This window comes from Symphalangus syndactylus, chromosome Y (assembly GCF_028878055.3).
Source record: "Symphalangus syndactylus isolate Jambi chromosome Y, NHGRI_mSymSyn1-v2.1_pri, whole genome shotgun sequence".
Taxonomy (NCBI): Eukaryota; Metazoa; Chordata; class Mammalia; order Primates; family Hylobatidae; genus Symphalangus; species Symphalangus syndactylus.
Genome location: NC_072448.2, coordinates 21,590,491 through 21,597,101, shown reverse-complemented (window position 1 = coordinate 21,597,101; position 6,611 = coordinate 21,590,491). Strand labels below are relative to the sequence as shown.

Below are 6,611 nucleotides of genomic sequence, written 5' to 3'. Positions count from 1 at the left end.
GAGAACTCATGGACACAGGAAGGGGAACATCACACTCTGGGGACTGTTGTGGGGTGGGGGGAGTGGGGAGGGAGAGCATTAGGAGATATACCTAATGCCAAATAATGAGTTAATGGGTGCAGCAAACCAACATGGCACATGGATACATACGTAACAAACCTGCACATTGTGCACATGTACCCTAAAACCTAAAGTATATAAAAAAAAAGAATGAGCTGTCACATTTACCATCAGAGGTGTTGTCTCAAGTAAATCCTGAGGTTTGGACCACACAGGCTCTGGAAAATGCACTGAATACCTCCTGCATTCAAATCCAACTTCAGCCTAGTGCTCCTCTCCCTCAGAAAGGACAATACATTTTAAGGCAAGAAGCATGAGGGGAAATTCAAACCCTTATTGCCATATGAGTTATTAAGGCCATGAGAGTCTCCTTACAATACTTGCATGTTACCAGATGAAACGCCTAATGGAAAGTACAGATTTGTCAGAAACTTTAGAGCATTAATAAATGCAGTTGTCTCTTTACACCTCATTGTCCCCAATGCTTACCCAATTCCCAGGTGATGCAAGCTGGTTTACATTCTTAAACCTGAAAGATGCATTTTTCTGCATTTCAGTGCATCCAGTTTCACAATATGTTTGCTTTTGAATGGGCTAATCCATATATGCATTCACCCTCAAAATTAACCTGGACAGCCATCTCTCAAGGGTTCTGGGATAGCCCCCACTTATTAGAAAATGCTCTAGCTAAGGACTTAAGAAATCTATAATTGGAAAAGGACACAATTATTCAGTATGTAGGTGACTTGCTCTTTGCTAGCCCAACTAAAGAAGACTCAAATAATAATACTGTTAAATTGGTAAATTTCCTGGGAATTTGCAGATATAAGGTATCACCACACATGGCTCAGATTTTGACTGAAAGACTTAAATATTTGGAATCTGTCTTAACCTTTGGAACTGATCAACATTCCTAGAAGATAAATAATTTATTTTAGTCACGTGAGGGTCCCAGTCCAAGAAATGACTGTGGGCTGTTTTGGGAGATGGCTGGGTACTGCTGCTTATGGGTACCCAGATTTGGACATGTAGCCAACCCTTATATGATACACTAAAGGGAAATATTTAGAGCTCCTAGAATGTATTTAGAACTACAAGCAAACTTTCAATACTGAAGGAGAAATTGGGCTCTGCTGCAGCTGTGGGAGTCCCCAAGTTGGATCAATCATTTGTTCTTTATGTGGCCAAAAAGCAAGGCATAGGCCTTTGGTAATCTTGTCACAAAACTGGGGAATATTCCAAGACCAGTAGCCTAATTTTCTAAGCAGATAGACCAGGTGGTCTCCGGGTGGTCTTGATGTCTTAGAGCTATTGCTGCTACAACTTTTCTAGTAGGCAAAATTAATAAACTAACATTAGGACAGCACCTACAGGTTTTTGACCCCACACCAAGGGAAGGTGGTCCTAGAAGCTAAATGGCACCAGTGGATAATAAGAGAATATTTATGAAGGTATCAGGCCTAACTGCTAGACACTCCAGACATAACTCTTAAAGCCTGACAAACCATAAACACAGCTACTTATCTGCCAGAGGCCACAGATGCTCCCAGCCTTTCTGGCATACAGGTTGTATTAGTCTATTTTCATGCTGCTAATAAAGACATATCTGAGGCTGGTAATTTATAAAGAAAAGAGGTTTAATTGACTCACAGTTCTACATGATTGGGGAGGCCTCACACTCATGGCAGAAGGCAAATGAGGAGCAGAGTCACATCTCTTACATGGCAGCAGGCAAAAGAGATTGTGTAGGAAAACTCCCTTTTATAAAGCCACCAGCTGTAATCCCATAATTTTGGGAGGCCAAGGTGGTAGATCACCTGAGGTCAGGAGTTTGAGACCAGCCTGGCCAACATGGTGAAACCCCATGTGTACTAAAACTACAAAAATTAGCCAGGCATGGTGGTGGGTACCTGTATTCTCAGCTACTCAGGATGCTATGACAGGAGAATAGCTGGAACTCGAGAGTCAGAAGTTGCAGGGAGGTGAGATCATGCTATTGTGTTCAAGCCTGGGCAACAGAGAAAGACTATGTCGCAAAAATAAATTAAATAAATAAATAAACCATTAGATCTCATGAGGCTTATTCACTGTCATGAGAACAGCATGGAAAAGACCGATCCCCCGATTCAATTTCCTCCCCCTGGGTCACTCCCATGATATATGGGAATTATGGGAGCTACAATTCAAGATAAGATTTGACTGGGGACACAGCCAAAGCATGTCATAGGTTATAAAACAAATTTATTCTAGAAGGTCAGACTTAAGAGAGATGAGCCCCTTGACCATCCCAAGGAAGAGTGGTTAACAGATGCAAGTTCTTTTATGCAGAAGAGCTAGTTATACTCATTAGGACAAGAGAATCAAGGCACAAGCATTGCTACCCTCTACCTCTGCTCAGAAAGCTGAGTTAATTGAACTTACTAGGCCATTGCTGTTGGGAAAGTTTTTAAACGTTAACGTTTACACTGATTCCAAGTATGATTTTTTAGTGCTTCATTCTAATGCTGCAATTTGGAATGGGTAATGACGCCTGACCCCCAAGGGCTTTTCCATAGAACATCATTCAGATTTTTAGCTTCCTAGAATGCTGTTTTGCTGCCAAAACTGACTATAATTCATTGCAGAGGACATCAAAAGAGAGACTGACCATGTAAAAGGAAATGCCCTGGTAGATGCTGCAGCCAAGGTCCCTGCACTGAAAGGGCCAATTAAGCTATGGGCGTGCTGGTCAGCACACATAGAACTGGGTCAGAATACTCTGAAGAAGTATAACATTGGGCCAGGGACCACAGTTCAGTCCAGGGACCCTCTAGCTGGCTGAATGATGATAATAAATTACTAAAGCCAAGTACCAATCACAGGAATATAATTCAGCACTCTCGTGATTCTTTTCACCCTAGAAGAGATTCTTTGTTTCTGTTAATGTCTCATTTGTTTATAGAGGTAAATCTTTTCAAGACAATAAAACAGGTGACTCAGCCCTGTGAGCTCGGTGCCTGACATGACCCAAATGGCCAGCAATTTTCTCCTTCTCCAGTTAAACCTGTCCAACATTAAGGAATCTATCCAGGTGAGAACCGGCAACTCTAACTTACTCAGATGCCTTTCTTCAGGAGATTCAAATATTTGCTAATGATGACTGATACCTTCACTGGTTAGATTGAGGCATTCCCCACCCCATCTGAAAAGTGTTTACCAGAAGAATTAACTCCTCAGTTTGGGTAATCTAAAAGCCTGCAAAGTGACAATGGCCCGTTTTCAGGTGTATCCCAACACCTATCCTCAGTTTTAGGAATCCAATATTACCTTCACTCTGTGCAGAGACCACAGTCCTCTGGAAAGGTGAAAGGGCTAATCCTACTCTAAAAGAGACTCATGCTAAATCAGATGCCTGACTATCTCTAACACCCACAGCTTACTGCGGGTTTGAACTGCTCCAGAGTAAAACTTATAATTAAGTCCTGTTGAGTTAACATACAGAAGGCCTTTCCTTACCACAGATGTCCTAACAGATGGAAAGACTCATCAAGTACAAAAATATGTCATCGGTCTAGGATAGGTGCACGGCACTCTGTGAATATTGAAATAAGAGGCTTCCCCTCCCACATGGGAGGAAATTCAGTTTCATGTCAGCTACGGATTTAATCTAACTAAAGACATGAGAGGAAATTCTCCAGCTGACCAGCTTTCCCCAACAGTAAAAGGACCACAGGAAGGCCACCTGAGCTCCCCAGCAGATGTTCAACTCCAAGGGATTCACAGGTGGGTACACCTCTGTGGAAGTAAAGCTGTTGCTTATTCTGGGAGCCCAATCCCAGTCTGAGGGAGGTGGGCTTGGGTCTATTTAAACATTGATAGAGGGTGGGCTGGGTCGCTGTGCATCTGCTCTTCCTTCCTGAGTTTCTCCTGCTGCCCTCATCCCACCTTGGCCATGAGGGAGATTGTGCTCATGTAGACCAGGAAGTGTGGGAACTAGATCGGTGCCAAGGTTGGCATCCGGGGCTCTGAGGTCCCAGTTCTGACTGCTGGGTGGCCAGGGAGGATGTTGGCATTGGCGGTGGCAGGGGTTGTGGCCCTGCATTTTGGCCCCTGGGCTGCCTGCCAGGGACGTGGTGGAACTTGGAGGCTGGTGAGAAGGCCGGGGTGGACCCCAGGGACACAGCAGCTTAGGGATGGGGGTGCAGATGAGGGTGGGGGTGGCAGAGGAACTAGGAGAGGGGCTGGGGTGCCTCTGGCTCCCTGGCCTCCCTGACTCAGCTCTGCCCTGTCTGGCCCCTCCAATCTCTCGCAGTTCTGGGAGGTGATCTTTGATGAACATCCCATTGACTCTGCTGACACCTACCACATGGACAGCAACCTGCACCTGGAGTGCATCAGAGTGTACTACAAAGAGGCCAGTGGTGAGACCCCAGTCCTTCTCTGATCACGCTTCTGGGAACGGCACCCCTCCCCTCGCTAATACCCTCCTGCCTCAATCAGGTGGCAGGTACATGCCCAGCACTGTGCTCATGGATCTGGAGCAGGGCAACATGGACTCTGTGTGCTCAGGGCCCTTTGGGCTGATCTTTAGGCCAGACAACTTCGTCTTCGGTGAGCTGAGGGTGAGGACTGGGGTGTGGCTCATTAGCCAGGGCAGCTCATCTAGGAGTTCCCCAAGGTCATCGCTATGGGAGCTGTGGAACCAGGGCCCCTGAACATCCTCCTATCCTCCAAGTCACTCAATCTGCCCCTTCTAAATGGGCTTTGGGAGGAAGGCCCAAGTGTCTCCTCAAGGTGAGGAGCTACTGATGTAAACTACCTGCAGGGAGCTGAGCTGGGGCCATGGCTACTGCCTTCCCTCAAAGTGGGCAGGAGATATCTACAGCAAGGTCTGTTAGCATGTCTGAGGTTTGATTCCTGACTTAATTTCTAACAGGGGATGCTGGTGTCCTGTAACTCTGGGGTAGGGGGTTTCATTTGCTCCATCTGCCGGATGAATGGTGCTTTCACCTCACACATGACACTTGCATTGTGGTGGTGACCACCGATGATTGTATACCTGGCTATCAAGTGACTGACCGTACTGTCTTACAGGTCACTATGGGGCTGGAAACAACTGCACCAAGGGGCACTATACAGAAGGTGCAGAGCTGATGGAGTCAGTGATAGACATTGTCAGAAAGGAGTGTGAGAGCTGTGAATGCCTGCAGGGTTTCCAGCTGACCCACTCGCTGCATAGGGGGACTGGGTCTGGGATTGGTACCCTTCTCATTAGTAAGATCTGGGAGGAGTATCCAGACAGGATCATAAAAACATTCAGTGTCCTGCCCTCACCCAAGGTGTCAGACACCATGGTGGAGCCCTACAATGCCACACTCTCAGTCCACCAGCTCATAGAAAATGCAGATGAGACCTTTTGCATAGATAATGAAGCTCTATATGGCATCTGTTCCAGAACTCTAAAACTGCCCACACCCACCTACGGTGACATGAACAACCTGTTATCCGCTACCATGAGTGGGGTCACCACATGCCTGCACTTCCCAGGTCAGCTGAATGCTGACCTGCAGAAGCTGGCTGTGAACATGGTCCCATTTTCCAGGCTGCATTTCTTCATGCCTGGCTTTACCCCACTGACCAGCTGGGGCAGCCAGCATTACCAGGCCCTGACCATGGCTGAGCTTACCCAGCAGATGTTTGATGCTAAGAATATGATGGCTGCCCCCATCATGGCCGTTACCTAATGGTGGCTGCCATTTTCAGGGGTCACATGCCCATGAGGGAGGTGGAGAAACAAATGCTGCACATTCAAAATAAGAACAGCAGCTACTTTGCTGACTGGCTCCCCAAGAACGTAAAAACAGCCATCTGTGACATCCCACCCCAGGGGCTAAAAATGTTGGCCACTTTCACGGGCAACAGCACAGCTACCCAGGAACTCTTCAAGTATGTCTCAGAACAGTTTGCAATACTCAGGCACAAGGCCTTCCTCCACTGGTACATGGGTGAGGGCATGGATGTGATGGAGTTCACTGAGGCTGAGAGCAACATGAATGACCTGGTGTCTGAATACTAGCAGTACCAGGATGCCACAGCTGAGGAGGAGGAGGAGTTTGAGGAGTGTGCTGAGGAGGAGGTGGCCTAGAACTTTCCTTCTCTTGGGTAAAGGATGAAAACTATGTGGATTCTTTAGTGTATTCTGATAGCCATGTGTCACTATGCACGTGTTCATTTGTGTCTTCACATCTTCTCCTGATGCATTTTAAAACATTTTTATGGTACGCAGTTTTGCCTAATAAAGTATTCTCATAACACCTGGTTTCACCTCTAACTTCTTTCTATAGGCTCTCTGGCTACTGCTGCCAGATGTAAGTTGCCGTGCAAGGCTGAAATTGTCTGCGCTTATCACATGCACAGGAACAAGCATTCCAGTGGTTCCAGGAGGGTTTGGCATGAGCTGTGGATGTAGCAGGCAGGCTTCACATGAACTTATGGATGCCCTGGGACTTGGGAAGCTAAATGGTAGGAAATCTGTTCCTGAAGGCAAGCCTTGACTTATCCCATGTAGCAAA

General features: G+C 46.5%; 1 pseudogene; it reads left to right on the top strand.

Moving 5' to 3' along the window:
• Positions 1-3,991: 3,991 nt before the first annotated feature.
• LOC129476672 (tubulin beta-8 chain-like) lies at positions 3,992-6,184 on the top strand (annotated as a pseudogene).
• The last annotated feature ends 427 nt before the right edge of the window (positions 6,185-6,611 follow it).